Genomic DNA, 16,866 nt, shown 5'->3' on the forward strand with positions numbered 1-16,866 from the left:
GGATTTTACACACAAGCAGCTCATCGTCCCATCACAGGTATGAGATGGTATGAGATGGTACGGTACGAGATGAGATGTTATGAAGTTTTTCTGTGGTTTGAAGAGGGAGCCTAGCCACACACAACCACAAAGTGGAGCAGGGAGAAGAAAAGCTACTTTTGCTTTCATCATTCTTCCAGGGTTTGTTCAATAGAATGAGGGCTCATCCAGACTTCCTTTTCCCCATGAAAGCTCTTTAGCTCTGAATCGGAGCAAATAACAATCCACAGAAAATCCAAACTGCCATTTGTTACGATTCAGCATTAAAGAGTGGATTTTCACAGGGGAAGCACCTGGGCAAAAAGAGAAGAGAGCTAGGACACAGAGCTTTAAAGTGTGGACCTGTGCCTAGAAAAGGATGGGGCAAAAGGTGGAAAAGCCCTGAATTTTGTCTAGTCTATTATCAGCTGAAGAATCAGTGACCTGCTTTCAAATGCCAAGAAATTTTAGGGCTGCAGCTGCTCATGCCAGCAACAGATGCACCCTGGGGAGTCCTATTATGCGTCCTTTATAATAGACCCTAATTCTGTCCTTCATGAACCCTCACAGTCCAGCTTCACAAACTGGGATCTCATATTGTGATTAACCAAAGAGCACTAAACGTACATGTCTCAGCCTTACTCCTCTGTTCCTTGGCTGTATGGGAAATATACATTCCCTTGCTGGGATAATTTCAGGATCTGAATTGGTGACATAGTTATTTTGGTTTGTAGAGTTGCTCATGAAAAGGATAAAGGATCGTGCAGTATTACCATAGTAAAGAAAGAAAGAAAAATAAACCTGTATTAAACCATTCAGAGTGGCTGCCGAGGGAGAAGAAGACGCTATGAAATTTCCTGGAAATGCAAAAAATGACATCTGTTTTAGCAGCGAAAACACCATGCTGGCAGATGATCCAAGTGACCTGTACAGATGTCATCCATCAGCCCTAGTGCAGGTCACCAGATGATGAATCTATTCTAAAGTAATCCAGAAGCAACAAAGTGAGCCAGGTTCAAAATGGAGATTAGAATTTGGCCCAAGGCCTTCGTCCAAAGGATGACTGTGATTTCTTCACACACTTTAGGCAAAAAAATACATACAACTCCCATTGGAATAATATTAACTGGTGCTGCGCCAAAAATGTGTCCTCCAATTTCTCAAAAGCTTGCTTCCCCTGCAAAAGAGGTTTCTCCATTTCTGCCTCATTCTCACGGCACTTTAGAATTTCTTCAGAATTTCTGTAGGTGCAGGTTTTGAACTTGCCTTATTGTTTGCAAGGTGACCAAGAGTGATGCAGGCATTTTTCTTTCCAGTAAACCAGGTGTGGGGAGCTTTAGGCCCTCCAGATGTTGCTGAACTGCAACTCCCATCTTCCCTGACCATTGGCCAGGCCTGCTAGGGCAGATGGGAGTTGTAGTTCAGCAACATCTGGAGGACCAAAGGCAGAAAGTCTTGTCAAAATAGCAGAGCAATCCTAACTTTGAGCTGTGGAGAAGCAGATCAGAGGATCTACTGCTGGCCAAGGTAGAAGGTGGGGAGCAGGTATTCCTTTTATTTTACTATGCTGGCTCCAGGCTGGCATAGCTAAGAGGTCTGAGGGTAGATCCATCACCTGCTAGCTAGGTCACACCTGGGGCCTCTGCTGTGTTGCAGTCCCTCTTGGCGGTGCAGGGGAGAATTCTCAAAGTTTTTCCACTCAGACGGCACAATTTCTACCCATCTAAACAACATAAGGATTAAATCAGACATGGGCAAACTCGACCCTCCAGATGATTTGAGACTACAGTTCCCATCATCATCTGACCACTGGTCCTGTTAGCTAGGGATGATGGGAGCTGTAGTCCCAAAACATCTGGAGGGCCGATTTTGCCTATCCCTGGATTAAATTATCAAAATCCCAAAAGACCATAACACTGAGATCACTGGAATATTTGTGCCTGATATAACAAGGAAAACAGATCCTCAATGCTGTGTCCAAATACTTCTCTGTCAAGTATCAAGTCAGCCATATAAACCATAGCATGTTGTGAAGTGCATAATCGATTTTGTGCTGCACGACACCCATCAACATTCATAGTAGCTGTGTGTGAGTGAAACTTCATACTGTGCTTAGAAAATGCATCTCCTTGAGGATACTGATTCAGCATCAGCTGATGCAGAATTACAGCAGCAGCCACAGACATTTTGAGCATGTTATATGCTATTTAAAAGGTTGCATTGGTAGATTATGGAAATGTCACCACCTTTCAAAAGGAAATATTTCAGCCTCCACAAAATATGAGCAATCCAAGATGAAAGATTTATAGTAGTGACATTTTTCTTCCTAAATTAAAAGATTACACTTTTGAATTTTTTTTGTCCATTTGTGTGTGTGTACATGCACACACATGTTGCATGTTTGCCCCAACCAAACAGGTTAGAAGCTCCTCTGCACTAGCTTTGAGGGAAGGTCAATACTGCTGACTTAAGGAAATCAGCCCTGAGTGCTCACTGGAAGGACAGATCGTGAAGCTGAGGCTCCAATACTTTGGCCACCTCATGAGAAGAGAAGACTCCCTGGAAAAGACCCTGATGTTGGGAAAGATGGAGGGCACAAGGAGAAGGGGACGACAGAGGACGAGATGGTTGGAGAGTGTTCTCGAAGCTACTAACATGAGTTTGACCAAACTGCGGGAGGCAGTGGAAGACAGAAGTGCCTGGCGTGCTCTGGTCCATGGGGTCACGAAGAGTCGGACACGACTAAACGACTAAACAACAACAACAACAACGATACTGCTGAAATGTGCCATGGTACAATATATGGAAACAACGACTAGCAGGGATTATGCAATTGTCTTCCCTCCTTTGTCCTCCTGATGTTTCTGTAGAGGCTTGCTATATGAGCCAAAAACATCTACAAGAAAGCTCCATCTGGAATTAGATCCTGAAGACTGTTCCTGTTACCAATTGCCTGAATCCTGTATGTCCACACTACTAGCTCAGCGGCAGAGCACCTGTTTTGAATGCAGAAGGTTCCTGGTTCAATCCCCAGCATCTCAAGAAAGGCATGGGAGAGAACCCAGCCTGAAACCCCAGAGAGCGGCCATCAGCCAGTGTAGACAATTCTGAGCTAGCCGGACCAGATAGGCTCTTCTGAACCATGGTGAAACAAGCAGGGGGTACTGGGGGTAATGGCTCACTTTCAACCCAGCTGAGAGGCACTGGGAGGCCCCACTGGCAGAGGATATGATGCAATGGCGTGAGGAATCACTTCTGCACTCCTGACATATCAATCTGAAAATTCATTTTAATCAAAATTGTGATCGAATGCAGTGTTTTTCAACCTTTTTTGGGCAAAGGCACACTTGTTTCATGAAAAAAATCACGAGGCACACAACCATTAGAAAATGTTAAAAAATTTAACTCTGTGCCTATATTGACTATATATAAAGTAATTCTCTTGAATAGGAATCAAATAAACACAAAGAAAGTATTTTATAATTACTTTATTATGAAATAGTAAGTAAACAGAAATATGAAAAATTATTAAAATACTTTATTCAGTGTGCAACCTGGGCCTGTTTGGCTGAACACAAAGCTGATATTCTGGCTGGAATCGAAGAAAGACACACACGTAGCTCTTCGTCAACAGCTCTCAGTCTCTCTCTGTATTTAGTTTTTATAGCAATCATGCTTGAAAAGCTCATCTCACACAGATATGTAGTGGAAAATGGGAGCAATGTCAAAATAGCTTTGTTTGCCAGAAGGGGGAACTCCTTGGCAGTATCCAACCAAAAACTGTCCAAAGGTAGATCAGCAAATCTTAGCTTGAAACCACGATTTTTACTCGTTCAGTTAGTTCCTCCTGCTCCTGTAAAGTCATGTCCTTTCCACCAACTGATGCTGAGCTATAAGGGTCCCTAACCCAGTCAAGGCATTCAGTGGAGACTGAAGATAAATAAAACGACAACTTCTCCGGTCCTCCTGGTGACTCGAGTCGCGACGTCTTCTTCTCTCTGCTGCTGCGCACACTGTGCTTGGGCGGGAAGGAAGTCGGAAGATGATGTCCTACTGTGATAGGTCCAGGCTGGAGTCTGGACCAATCACAGCCCGGACATCAGAAAAGTGGAGGGTGTCCCCCTGAGGAGCGCCAATTGGCGCCCCTGCTGGCCGAGGGTGGGGTCAAAAACCCCACCCCACCCCATACCCAGGACACAGTCCGGCGCCCGCCTAGTGGGCGAAAATTTGAATTTTTTTAAAAAAATCTTTCGAATTTTTCAATTTTTCCCACGGCACACCAGGCAACATCTCGCGACACACTAGTGTGCCGCGGAACAGTGGTTGAAAAACACTGATCTATCTACTCTTGGTGTCTATTCTCCCATATTCACTCCTGGCCCTGCTCTATTGCCAGCTTCAGGCACAATAGTATTACAGTGGGGGAAAGTTATATCATAAAGAAAATTACCAGAACAAATGCACACTGCCATTATTTTTCTGTGTTCCTTTGGTCTAATTGTGCTAGTGTTGATGTTCTTATGTTGACCTCAGGGACCGTGGCCTTAAATCTGGACAGTTGTAGCTGTGGTTACAAAACATCCTGAGAAATCCCAGGGGCTTTTATTAGCATATTGAGTGGGATATTCAAGAGTAACATGGAAACTTGCAACACTGGACCTTCCATTTTGTGAGGACCAGGCTACAAGCTTCCTAGTTTAGTCCTGTGAGAAGAACTTCCCAAGGTTTGCCTTCCTCCATATAAGCTGTTGCCCTATGGCGTTTCCCTCAATATGATCTCCAATGCAGTTCTTTTTTAAAAAATTGCTTATTTTCCAAAATAAATGTTACAAGAGTATGTTTTTCCAAAACAAAAACCATGGCACTTAATCCAGTGGTTAAGAAAATTCCTACAATGACAGGCCAGTATGTGTATGGATAGAAACATAGTATTAGTTGTGGAAATAATTTTCAGAGATCAGTTGAGATTCTTTTTAAAAAAGGAAACATCTTGGTTTTAATAAAAACTCAGTGGATGGACACGCTCATACTCCACTTGAAGAGATGTTATTCAGTTTCAGGAAAACTGAACGCAGGTCCCCTTGGTTTGCTTTTCACTCTCCTCTGCCTTTCATAAAGTTTCCCATAGAAATCTCAAAATGTTATTTTAGACTTCTCTGGTTTCAGATACCAATGGGAGATGCTGCTGAGACATGCACTTTACTGTAGCTACATCTCAAATGCTTCTTAGACTTCGAGGAGTTTAAATAGCAGCCTGCTTTGTGGGAAAGAAAACACACAGAGGGAATACGCAGGCCAGTCTAGGCCAGCCTCCCCCAAACTTGTGCCCTCCAGATGTTGTTGGAACTCCCACCAACCCCAACCAACATGGCCTGCTTGAGGGCTTCCTGGAGGCATCTGGTTGGACGCTGTGGGAAAGAGGATACTGGGCTAGAGAGGCCGTTGGTCTGAACCAGCAGAGCTGTCCTTACGTTCTGAAAAATAAATAATCAAACTGCATTACTTTACTTTGCCTGCATTGCCGACATATTGTAGTGGCCATAGTTTTGGCTTTGTATAATTTCAGTCTGAGGTGCTTGAAAAGATTAATAAAATGTATGCCAGGTAAAATAAAGTGTACTCATTAAGAGTAGACTTGTAAAGATACTGGAAGTCCTTGACGCACCTTTCTCATTAAACAAACCAGTTCATTGTTCAAATAGGGATAGAAGAGACTTTGCCAACCTGGTGTGGTGGCAGCTGAGGATGACGATGGGGTTGAAGCCCAAATCTTCTGCAGGGCAGCAGGTTGGCAAAGGCTGGGATGCAAAATAAGGGTGTGATCCACTCCCTCTTGCACATGCCACAAAACTTCATTTCCCGACGACACAATAAATTATTCACACTGTGTACACTGGCACCAATTTACTGTTATGTGTGTGATTTATTCTGAGGCTATTTCCAGAAGTATGAATGCTTGGCGAAAGGATTCCTTGATTGATTCTCTTGTTTATTTATATTCTGCCTTTTGACCTCAAAGCCTTTCAAGGTGGCTCATAAAACTCTGCTGAATGTTTGTGGTCAGGGGTAGAGTCTGCTGCTGCAGTACTATTCCTTGCCCCTGTATACATCCAATCTACCTCTCTTTACATATTTATATAAGGCAGCAACCTTATACATCTTTTTCTGGGAATAAGCCCCACTGGGACTTCCTTCTGAATGGACATTGATACAATTGCTCTGCTAAAGCTTTATATGCATTTTTCCATATAAGGTTATATAATATGTAATGCCATGCAATGTAATTTGGTTTTGGCAGGCCAGATTTAGACTTAGAGTTTGCTCTGTGTGAGCTATCAGAGCAGCTCCTGCACACAAATCTCATTCAAATAAAAATACATCTTTGAAACCTACAGATCTTTTGTCATATCTGGTGTTGAATCCACACAACTGAGTTGTGCAGCAGCTTAACCATTATTAAATTTATGATGGCACCAGCTTTCATGAACTGAAATCCACTTCACAGAGACACACCAAGGGAGTCTCCCTAATTTTGTAGCTCCTTCCATATCTGTGTGGGCTTTGTGAGCAAAGTATCATGTCTCCCACTTTCAAATGAGCTTTTCCAGAGAAATGAAAACTAGTGTGAGGCTGCAGGACTATATGTCTGAGGAGGAATATTCATGAACACACAGTTCATGTGCGGTCAAAAGAGTGTCAGAAGGAGTACACACATCATTTGGAGGCTGCAGTCTGATCTTGCAAGACTTCTAGAACAGATTGTATGTGACAAACTGCACTGAGTCTTAAGGCCTCCTTGGCTAGTCAAATAATTCAAGGAAAGGTGAGATGGCAAGGCATGTTCTTGAGCCCATAGCAGCTATTTATCCTTGGTAATCAAGTCATCATATCGGTTTATCACAAGGCGCAATGTCTGGTTTTTCATAGCTCTGACCATAAGTCAGCTGTGGGAGTGTGTAGGAGCAGCAATGTCTTATCAAAGTAAAATAGGCTAATCACCTGGAACCATATGACTTGGAGTCTGCATTCCAGACTTTCCCAACATGGTGCCTTGCAGATATTTTGGACTTCAACTCCCACCATCCCCAGCCAACATGACTAATGACCAGGGATAATGAGAGTTCAACATTTCACAGAGGTTTCCACATTGGGGTAGCCTGTTGCATTTGTTAGCATAGGAGTAGGTAACATGGTGCCCTCTAGGTGTTATGGATTACAACTGCCATCAGCTCCAACCAGGATAGCCAATGGTTAAGGCTAATGGGAGCTGTATTCCACCACACCAAAATGGCTTACTTTGGCTACCTTTGCAGCAGCAGCAAACCCTGCAATCTCACCTTTTGTAGCCAAAGCTGGGTAAGAGGAAAGTGTGCATCTTCAAATGCTTGCCTTGCGGCAGATTAACAACAATGAATGGTTTCTGCCTTCACAAGCAGCTTGTGCCTTCCCCAGGTGCATGGCTCTTCCTAATGCTATGAAACCCACACTTTAAAAAAAGTTGGTCTGTTTGTTGCAAGGGAAGTTAGTGATGAGATCTAAGTGCTGGGAATCTACCACTTTATCAGGATGCTTTCCCACGGAGAGTTGGCCAGATAAAACATTTGGGCTTGAAAGCTCTGCTACTGATTCTGTACGTAAGAGGAAAGGGGCCAGGGTGACTTTCAATTCAGATCTGCAAGTCAATAGCCTTTCCTCAAGTGGAAGCAGTAGCTCTGCCAAGTGGCTTCCCTTACTGGGACTACAAAGCTGGGGTTTGAGATGGTTATTTAACTTAAAATGAAATGAAATATAACATTATGTGAAGAGCTTTATATTAGTCTAGAGTATGTGCTTGAAATAATGATGATGATGATAACATAACAATAACAAAAGCAGCAATAAGAGCAATAAATAATTCCGACAACAGCAACCCATGTTCCCTGTCTCATATAAATTACAAGACGACGGTGGGGTGGGTGGGTGGGGGGAGGATACGAAGAGTACAATTGATTAAATCTCTACTCGGAAATAAGTCCCAATGAATTCAATGGGACTTGCTTCCAAGCATAGGACTGCAGCCCCTGGGAGGAAGTCCTATTGAACTTGATTTACTCCTGGTCTACAGAATTGCACTTTAAATGAATAATACAATTATGTAAAGCTTGTAAGTGTCTAACTGAAAATTGATTTTTTAAAATCAATGACAGATCAATAGAGGTCATTGACAGGTTTGTTTGTTTTTTTGGTCTGCCTAGGATTCTCAGAGAGGACTTCTGCAGGATCATACCTCTTCCAGTCCAGAGTTGTTGTTTAGTCATTTAGTCGTGTCCGACTCTTCGTGACCCCATGGACCAGAGCACGCCAGGCACTCCTGTCTTCCACTGCCTCCCGCAGTTTGGTCAAACTCATGCTGGTAGCTTCAAGAACACTCTCCAACCATCTCGTCCTCTGTTGTCCCCTTCAACCAAGTCCAGAGTTAGTATCCATTTTAATGTTAAAATGTGAAGCTGACTAACACAAAGACCAACCTCGTTTACAACACAGAGCTGGGATTTCCCACCCAACCTCATGCAACAGAAATATAAGATGAGCATCCCCATCTGCTTGCTCAGCATGCCACCAAGCCGTTTTGCCAGACCCGGAGGAAGGACGAGTACATTTGTTGCAGCAGGGCAATGCCTGAATTTGCTGCCCAAACATCTCGAGTCCAAGAGAGCAGGGAGGTACACCCTGCCATTATTATCTAGCATCAACAAACGTGTTTGCCCTGTTCTAGACAACTGGCTGGTCAAGCTGGATGAAGCTGGTGCCAGAGAGAGCTGGCTTCTGGAAAGAGCCTACACACTGCAGAACAGAACAGGTTAACCCCATGGATCCTTGAAGTTAAAGTGAAGTGCAAATCTGTTAAGTACATGCTCCATCCAGTCAACTGAGACTTGCCATCACAACAGGAAACATGCTTTCTTCTAATATCTAGTCTATGAATTATGTCCGTACTTGTCCTGAGGGAGGGGTGATGATCTTTACTTGAAATTGAACTTGGATAAAGGAGTTATATTCCTAAAATGTCAGTAAACAGCTTGACTATTACTTAGTCCGATTACAAGGCTTTTGGCTCAATGCCTCAATGATATCATCAAGAGTGCAATCTCATCATAGGCACCTTATTTCTGTCCTTTCCTTAGGACCCCCTTCTTTCCATTCACTTAGATCTTCCTCACTGGGCCTGTTCCTAGTGACCTGGTCATCAAAGATTAGAAGTGGGGCAACTGGGACCAAAATGTTTTTGGTGATGGTCCCCTGTCTTTGGAACACACTCCCAAGAGACACCAAGCTGATGCTTATACTTCTGTTGTATACAAGTCAATTTAGGCCAGTCTTATTTTCCTGACTGGATTTCTACTGTTACCAGCTTTTATGTCTAGTCAGCTGGGGCATTTTTAAAAATAGAAATGTAGGGGCATACATTTAAGAAAGAAAGCTAGTGTAGTGTAATGGTTAGAGTGTTGAACTAGGACCTGGGATTCCAAAGTTCAAATCCCCACTTAGTCATGAAGCTCTCTGGGTGATCTTGGGACAGTCATCATCTATCAGCCTAACCTACCTCATGGGATTGTTGTGAGGAGAATATCAGTGCCTGAGTTTACTTGTTTTCTTCCCTCCTTGTCCCTTTTCCTTTTCTGTTGTGTCTTTTAGATTTTAAGCCTGTAGGAAGGGACTGACTTCTTTTTACTGATCTTATATGAGCGCTCTGGGAGCCCTTTGAGCTGAAAAGCAAGGTAAGAATGCTTTAAAGAACAAATAAATAAATAAAATAGCTTCGATCTCGTTCACACGCATACACTTAAATCATTTGATTTTTCTATTGTACACCTCTTGGCTTACATAGAATGGGTTGTGCAAATGTACGCATATCCTTTAAGAGTACGGTTGTCGAACAAGAAATACCAGGAGATTTTAGGTTCTTCCTTTCTGTTACATTCATTGCTAAGAGGCAGCAGAGCTGGCCATTACAATAAAATATTCCATACATAATTTTTTGTGTGAATGACTGCACTCTGTTCTTAATACAGGAACACTGCGTACCCAGGGAATGGGGAAAAAAATCAAACTGAATTTTCTTCTTTCATGTTAAAAGTAACTGATGAATGAGGCTCAGAAGTGTGGAATAGTACTTTTTTAAAAAAAACCAACACCCCCCCAAAAAAACCAGCAAGCAAGAAAACCCAAAACTTTTCAAAACTTTGAAGTTCTGATGAGCTTTAAAGTTTTGGGTCTTCGTGGACATGCGACTGCTGAGTTTAAGATATGTTGCGGGAAAATGTTTCTCACTGTATTTCAGGATTCTTGCTTTTGATGATTAAATCAGAATGACTGATCACGTGGTAGGAGTTCGGTGGTGGGGTGTTCAGCAATGCAAAGGCTGCTTTCATGTTATATTTTCCTTGTGGTAAAGCAAGTGGCACGCTTCCTTTTTATCAGTGCTAGCTCTGGTGACAATGCCACGGTCAGGATGTGTTCCTTGTAGGTCTGGAGATCTGGGTGTGTAGCAAAACATAGCATTGCCAACATCTGTGGTGCGTATGCTGTACTGTAGAAAGTTAATTGAGTAGCCTAGGATATACCCATTTCTGGAATATATCTCAGAGTTATAGTGTGCTGGTCAGTTTCAGATGATTAAAAAGCATTTTTAACCAGGTGGATTTGGCAGCTGTGCAAGCAAGTAAGATTTTCTCCAGGGTATCTGGGAAGCCCCATTCTCTGCCCAATAAGCACTGGACATCTTTACCCGGCGGCACTGTGTCCCATAGATTGCAGCAAAACACTGGGCAAGGTTTTGCCCAGTATCTTCTCTGTGTGATGGGCTCATGGGGAAAAGGTGACCCATGAGCCCTTGCTGATGAAGAGAGGAGGAAACCTATATAAGGCTGCTTCCCCTGGAGCTCGCAGCCATTTTGCTTTGAGAGCTTCCTGCCTGCCCATGCTCAGGTTAGAACATTCACTGAGCAATTTAGGGTCGCTGGTTGAAAGGGCTGGGAAGGAATGTTTCTCTCTCAACCTGATTGGCACTTGGTTGGGTCCCCCACGCCCGCCACCTTTCCCTCAGTGAAATTATGGCTTTCCTTCGTTAGGTGGAAGAATATCACTGGGGAACACAATTTTTGCTGCGTTGACACCTGCAGTTGTTCTAACCTAATTTCGACGTGCTGATTTCATATATGAAGTTAGTTTTGTTCTGTAAGCTATAGGGTTTTTTTTGCAATTCATGTTTTTCACTTTTCATCATAATCTTTGTTTTTCACAATGCAAGAATTCAATATTTTATTAAACACATAGCCAGATTAGTACAATATGAGTATAAATATAAGTGACTTATATAGCATTGAACATGACATGTATAGCATTGAAAATGACATTTATATCTATGTACAGTTGGAGGTATGCAAAAAAAGTATTCCCTTGGGATACACAGTATACTGGGGAACAATTTCTTTTCCATTTTCTGTTGCATGAGATTTTTCAACTGTTCTTATAAGCGTGGGTTCGGTATTTGCCTGGTTGGAATCTGCACCCAGGTACCCCAGTGAAACCTTGCTTGCTTGGCTTTCACCAATGCAAGGCTCAACACTGGCCGACTCCCATCATACAGGTTTGGAGTGATCCAAACCCAGCGGATCCATTCCATCAACATGGGGCTTGTGGAATGATGAACTGACCCTAGGACCCAATGCCATGCCAACCCTGGCCCTGCCTGCTGCTGTCAATAAAGATTTGGCCTGATTTTATCCCAACACTGTTGTACAGTCTGGTTATTTTGCTGCTCTCACGGGTCACATAATGCGCTTGCCTGGGCAAATGACAGTTAGTTTTATAGTACCTTAAAGACTAACAAATATAACAAAGTATTCAGTAAAGTGGGCGGTAGGCTATGAAAGCTCGTGCCATTGTAACTGGGGAATGTTTGTGATCTACCTTCTAGAGCTGATGCAAGGGTGATGGAAAAGCCATTTAAAAAGTGCTCCATAAATCTGATAATTTCTCTTTGCACAAATTTCAATACTAATGACAGGAGCTTATTCTTTGCTTGGGGTTGGAATGCCCTTCCCAGATTCTGGAGTAGGAAGAGTCTTTGCCGTGAGGGGCCTCTGCCTGCGGCGGCTTCTGCAGACACATTATTTTTTTCTCCTTGGGGTATCTGAAATGCAGAACATGCTGTCTTCTGCAACCACTTACGTTGCAGCTCCCCACAGTCACTAATTAACTGAAAACCTTTTAGAAATCTTGAAATTAATATAACTGCCCAGTTACTGACATGCCTGGGGTGAGTATGAATGTCTTGCTGAAGTGAGGCTTGGCAGATCTAACATGCAAGCCTCTCTGAGCCACACAGGAACATGTACGTGGGCAGACTAAATGGCATGTCTTTTGGGGGAGCGGGGGCTGTTAATTTTTTTTTTTAATGTGTGTGTACTTATCTGCAAGGCAGGATTAATGCTTTAATGAATTAATCACAGAGAATAATCAATTAAAGCTTTAAGCCCCACGGGGTGAAGGCTTGATAGGATGTTCTTTCCAAATAGCTTTTTATGCGGCCACTCTAGGCTTTGCAAAATTATCTACAGTAGAGATGGGCACTGTGGCTTTAAGTCCTCCAAGTGTTTGGCCCAGATTTGAACAAGGCCTGCTGGAAGAATTAGAGCTCTCTTATGCCACTGGAGAACTTTCCACATTTCATTGTTTGTAGTACTGAGTAGCCTGTCAAATAGAAATACTGGTATTCTTATCTCTTCAGTTTGCAAGCTGTGTCGAAAGAAAATAAAAAGAAATCAGGCAATGCTCAGGAATATGTCTTGACAGGAACATCTTAGTAAAATCACAGTATTCGTAGCAGTGCTAAAGACTTGGCACAGAAATCTGGACCCAGGAAGCATGACACATGGATTTTAGCTTCACAAAATGAAGATAAAGGATTTGTGATGGGTTGTGCTTGTGGATTGGGCCAAAGGCCCAACCAGATCAGCATCCTGTTCTCACAGTGGCCAACCACATGCGTATGGGGAGCTTGCCAGCAGTACCTGAGTGCGACAGCACCCTCCCCCTTTATGATCCCCAGCATCGAGTGGAGAAGACAACCCTTTCAAAATCTGTGAACCGTTTTTTGTGAAACTGGACAGAACTTCAGGCAAACTCTGGAGAAAGGACACTGGGTCTTTTGAAAAATATGCATAAAAAAAAAAATATGAATTGGCCCTGCGCATAGGTAAACAAATACCTGCACACGGGCCCACAATGGACCTGTAGTTTCCAGAACTTAGATAGGGCGGGGAAGTAATAACTGAGGGGAGGAGGACAACAATACACAGTGCGAATACATCCCATCAAACACTGCCCACTAAGGCCAGAAATTGAGAGAAGTGTTCAGTTGAAAGCAGTGCTTTTTTCTGGGTGTATGCAAGGGTACGCATATCCTTAAACATTTTGTGAATCTAAGTTTGGCCTCATTGAGGGGCAGTGTTTAAATATGAGTAGGAAAATGAGCGTACCCCTCAACATTTTTTAAGGGAAAAAGCACTGGTTGAAAGCACCCATGTGACCAAATGTGCAAGTCACATGTGCATTGACAACCTGTTGCGTATTCAGCCTTAGACTTGATCCAGACCAATGGCATTTAGCACTTACTAAGACTGGCTTTATGCAAGGATGGGACAATGTCATGAAGGATAGGTCTGTCTATGGCTATTAGCAACAACTAAGGGAGCGGGTGGTGCTGTGGTCTAAACCACTGAGCCTCTTGGGCTTGCTGATCAGAAGGTCGGCAGTTTGAATCCCCGCGACGGGGTGAGCTCCCATTGCTCGGTCCCTGCTCCTGCCAACCTAGCAGTTTGAAAGCACATCAAAGTGCAAGTAGATAAATTGGTACCACTGCAGCGGGAAGGTAAATGGTGTTTCCGTGTGCCAGTAGTGGTTTAGTTATGCTGACCACATGACCTAGAAAGCTGTCTGTGGACAAACACTGGCTCCTTTGGCCTGAAAGTGAGATGAGCTCCACAACCGTATAGTTGCCTTTGACTGGACTTAACCATTCAGGGCTCCTTTACCTTTTACCTTTATTAGCAACAGCAACTCCATATTCAGTCCCCATATTCTTCTGAATGCCAGGTGCTGAGGGCCAAACAACAGAAATCAGCTATGGCTTTCATGTCCAGCTTATAAACTTCCCGGAGGCATCTAGCTGGCCACAACTGGAAGCAGAATGCTGGACCAGTTAGAACTTGAGTTTGATCCAGCAAGACAACTCTCATGTTCTTAACTTGAGACTACATGAATCATACAAGGCTGTGGGCTGCAGCCAAAAAATGCTGCCCCCCACATCACTCCCAACTTTTGCATTTACGTTTACCCTTTGCGGAATCTTTTATAAAGCATTTATTGAGGACATTCACCATCTGGTTCTCTTTATATGTTTCCCAGGTTTTTGTTTTGTTTTTTAGTTTCATCAAATTCCAGCTAGTCAACTGATTGTGGTTTAGATTTTATATAACATGTTTTCATATTTTGCCTGCACTGCGAGGACTTGGCCATACTGTCCTGGCAAGCAGCACTGTAAGCTTTCATCTATCTGCAGGTAACATCAGCCATTTGTCCAGTTTAATGGCTTTTAAATCTTCTTCTTCTTTCTCTCTCTCTTTGAGAAGTTTCATCAATTAAAACCAACATTTATTGTGCCTACAGTGAAGTTAAGTGGATCCTAAGTGGAACATTGGCATGAATCTTAAGCAAGCCATTTGTTTATGTTTTCACAGGTGTACTGGCAGTTGGACTCTGAACTCATTGCTGAAATCTGAGGCATCCTGAAATTTGGGTTAAATATTCTGATCCAGATTCTGATCCCAGAAACTCTGGTGGCCAAATCTACAATACTTTTGACAAATTTGTGTGTGACATGCTTATCGGAACAGGGAGCGAATATTCATGAGGCACATGCATTCTTCCAATGTTTAACTCCTTTCTGCCATCTCTGGGAAGTCTCATTAGAAAAGAGCAATCAACAAACTATTAATAGTGCTAGAAAAATTCAACATAATGTAAAACGTATTTCAGTATACAATATTCTCCATGCATTACTCCGTGCATTACTATTAAAATGACCCTGTAGATAATCAAAATGTTCCAATTTCTTGGGAAGTGTTTCTTACATATTGCTCTCCAGCATAGCTCAATCAGTAGAGCATGAGACTCTTGATCTCAGGGTTGTGGATTCAAGTTCCACACTGGGCAAAAGATTCCTGCATTGCAGATGTTGGACTAGATGGTTCTCGTGGTGCCTCCGAACTCTACAGTTTTGAGATTCTATAATTCTATGATCATGATTGGTGGATAGCTGTACAGTCAGATGGAGACACCAAATCCTGACATCTATTTGGGTTCCTATGCACTCTTTGTTCTCCTTTCATCATCAACAACTGGACATTTATGAATCATCATTCTGGCCATCACAATGCTAAATGTGTTCGTAGGATTTGGGATATCAGACTCCAAACCTTTCTATGATAGGACACTCTGAACGGTTTTGAGATATATATATATATATATATATATATATATATATATATATACACATACATACATACTGTTGATCTTTAGAGTAGAGGCATCTTTCACCCCCTCTGAGGTGAGATGTTCCAGTTCTCATCAAAGGATATATGCAACTACCAGAAGTCCGGCTCTCTTTCATTTCCTGTATGCATTCATATAATTATATTGTAAGAATATTCATTCAGATAATTACATTGTAAGCATTCTATCTATTGTCCATGGGCATCCATGTACCAGGAGGAAGATATCAAGGAAGAGCACAGCAGAAACATCCATTCCCATTGCTGATCCATAGGCTGAATCAGGAATAAGCTCCTCCTGAAGCCACCCTTAAACTGACCTTAGTTTAGCCCAGGGGTCAGCAAACTTTTTCAGCAGGGGACCAGTCCACTGTCCCTCAGACCTTGTGGGGGGCTGGGCTATATTTTTTTGGGGGGGGGATGAATGAATTCCTGTGCCCCACAAATAACCCAGAGATGCATTTTAAATAAAAGGACACATTCTACTCATGCAAAAACACGCTGATTCCTGGACTGTCTGTGGGCTGGATTTAGAAGGCAATTGGGCCGGATCCGGCCCCCGGGCCTTAGTTTGCCTACCCATAGTTTAGCCCATGATCTTCAACTTAAGCACAACTTTTCAGACTTTATAGAATTTGCTCCCACTAGTGTTGGCCACTAACTTGGATAGCTTTGAAAGAGGGTTTGGCAAATTTGTGGAAGAGAAGGCTTTCTTCTTCTAGTGGCTCCTGAGCCTGATGGCTAACCCTGATGGTTGCATTTGTTCTTATTTGCCTTGTGTTACACTCCTTTTCCTTCGTGTTTTAATCCCTTCTCCCAACTATCAAATGCACCTGGAGGCACTGTGCTGAGCTAAAGCTTTGGTGTCTTCTGTTCAGTGTCTGGTTGAGGAACTACCTGAGAAACCGATGTATGCAGTCTTATAAATAAATATTAAAATTAATATGCATGCCTAATTTCTGCTTGCTTGCTTTTGCTTGTGATGCTTTGGGCTGCACCATATCCACTGACGCTGCTTGTAAGAGATTAATCATAATAGTAAAAATGAAGGTCACACTTTTTCCTATCTATCCTAGTTTAGAAGCCTTTGAAGGACCTACCATTTAAAAGTCTCACATTTTTTAAATTAGTTGTCTAAATTCCTGCTCTTTATAAACTGAGCCATATATATATATATATATATATATATATATATATATATATATACACGCCTAAAGAAATCAGCAGGCAGCACTATGTCCTGCAGGAGCAA

The 16,866-nt window shown here is 42.6% G+C and overlaps 1 long non-coding RNA gene across 1 annotated transcript; it reads left to right on the forward strand.

The window, feature by feature from the left end:
• Positions 1-8,289: 8,289 nt before the first annotated feature.
• Positions 8,290-15,072, forward strand: LOC308471721. Its single transcript, XR_013983120.1, has 3 exons — positions 8,290-8,472; positions 9,694-9,776; positions 14,802-15,072. It is a non-coding gene; the product is annotated as an uncharacterized lncRNA (long non-coding RNA).
• Positions 15,073-16,866: the final 1,794 nt, after the last annotated feature.

The sequence above is a fragment of the Podarcis pityusensis genome (assembly GCF_964106645.2).
Source record: "Podarcis pityusensis genome assembly, chromosome: 2".
Lineage (NCBI taxonomy): Eukaryota > Metazoa > Chordata > Lepidosauria > Squamata > Lacertidae > Podarcis > Podarcis pityusensis.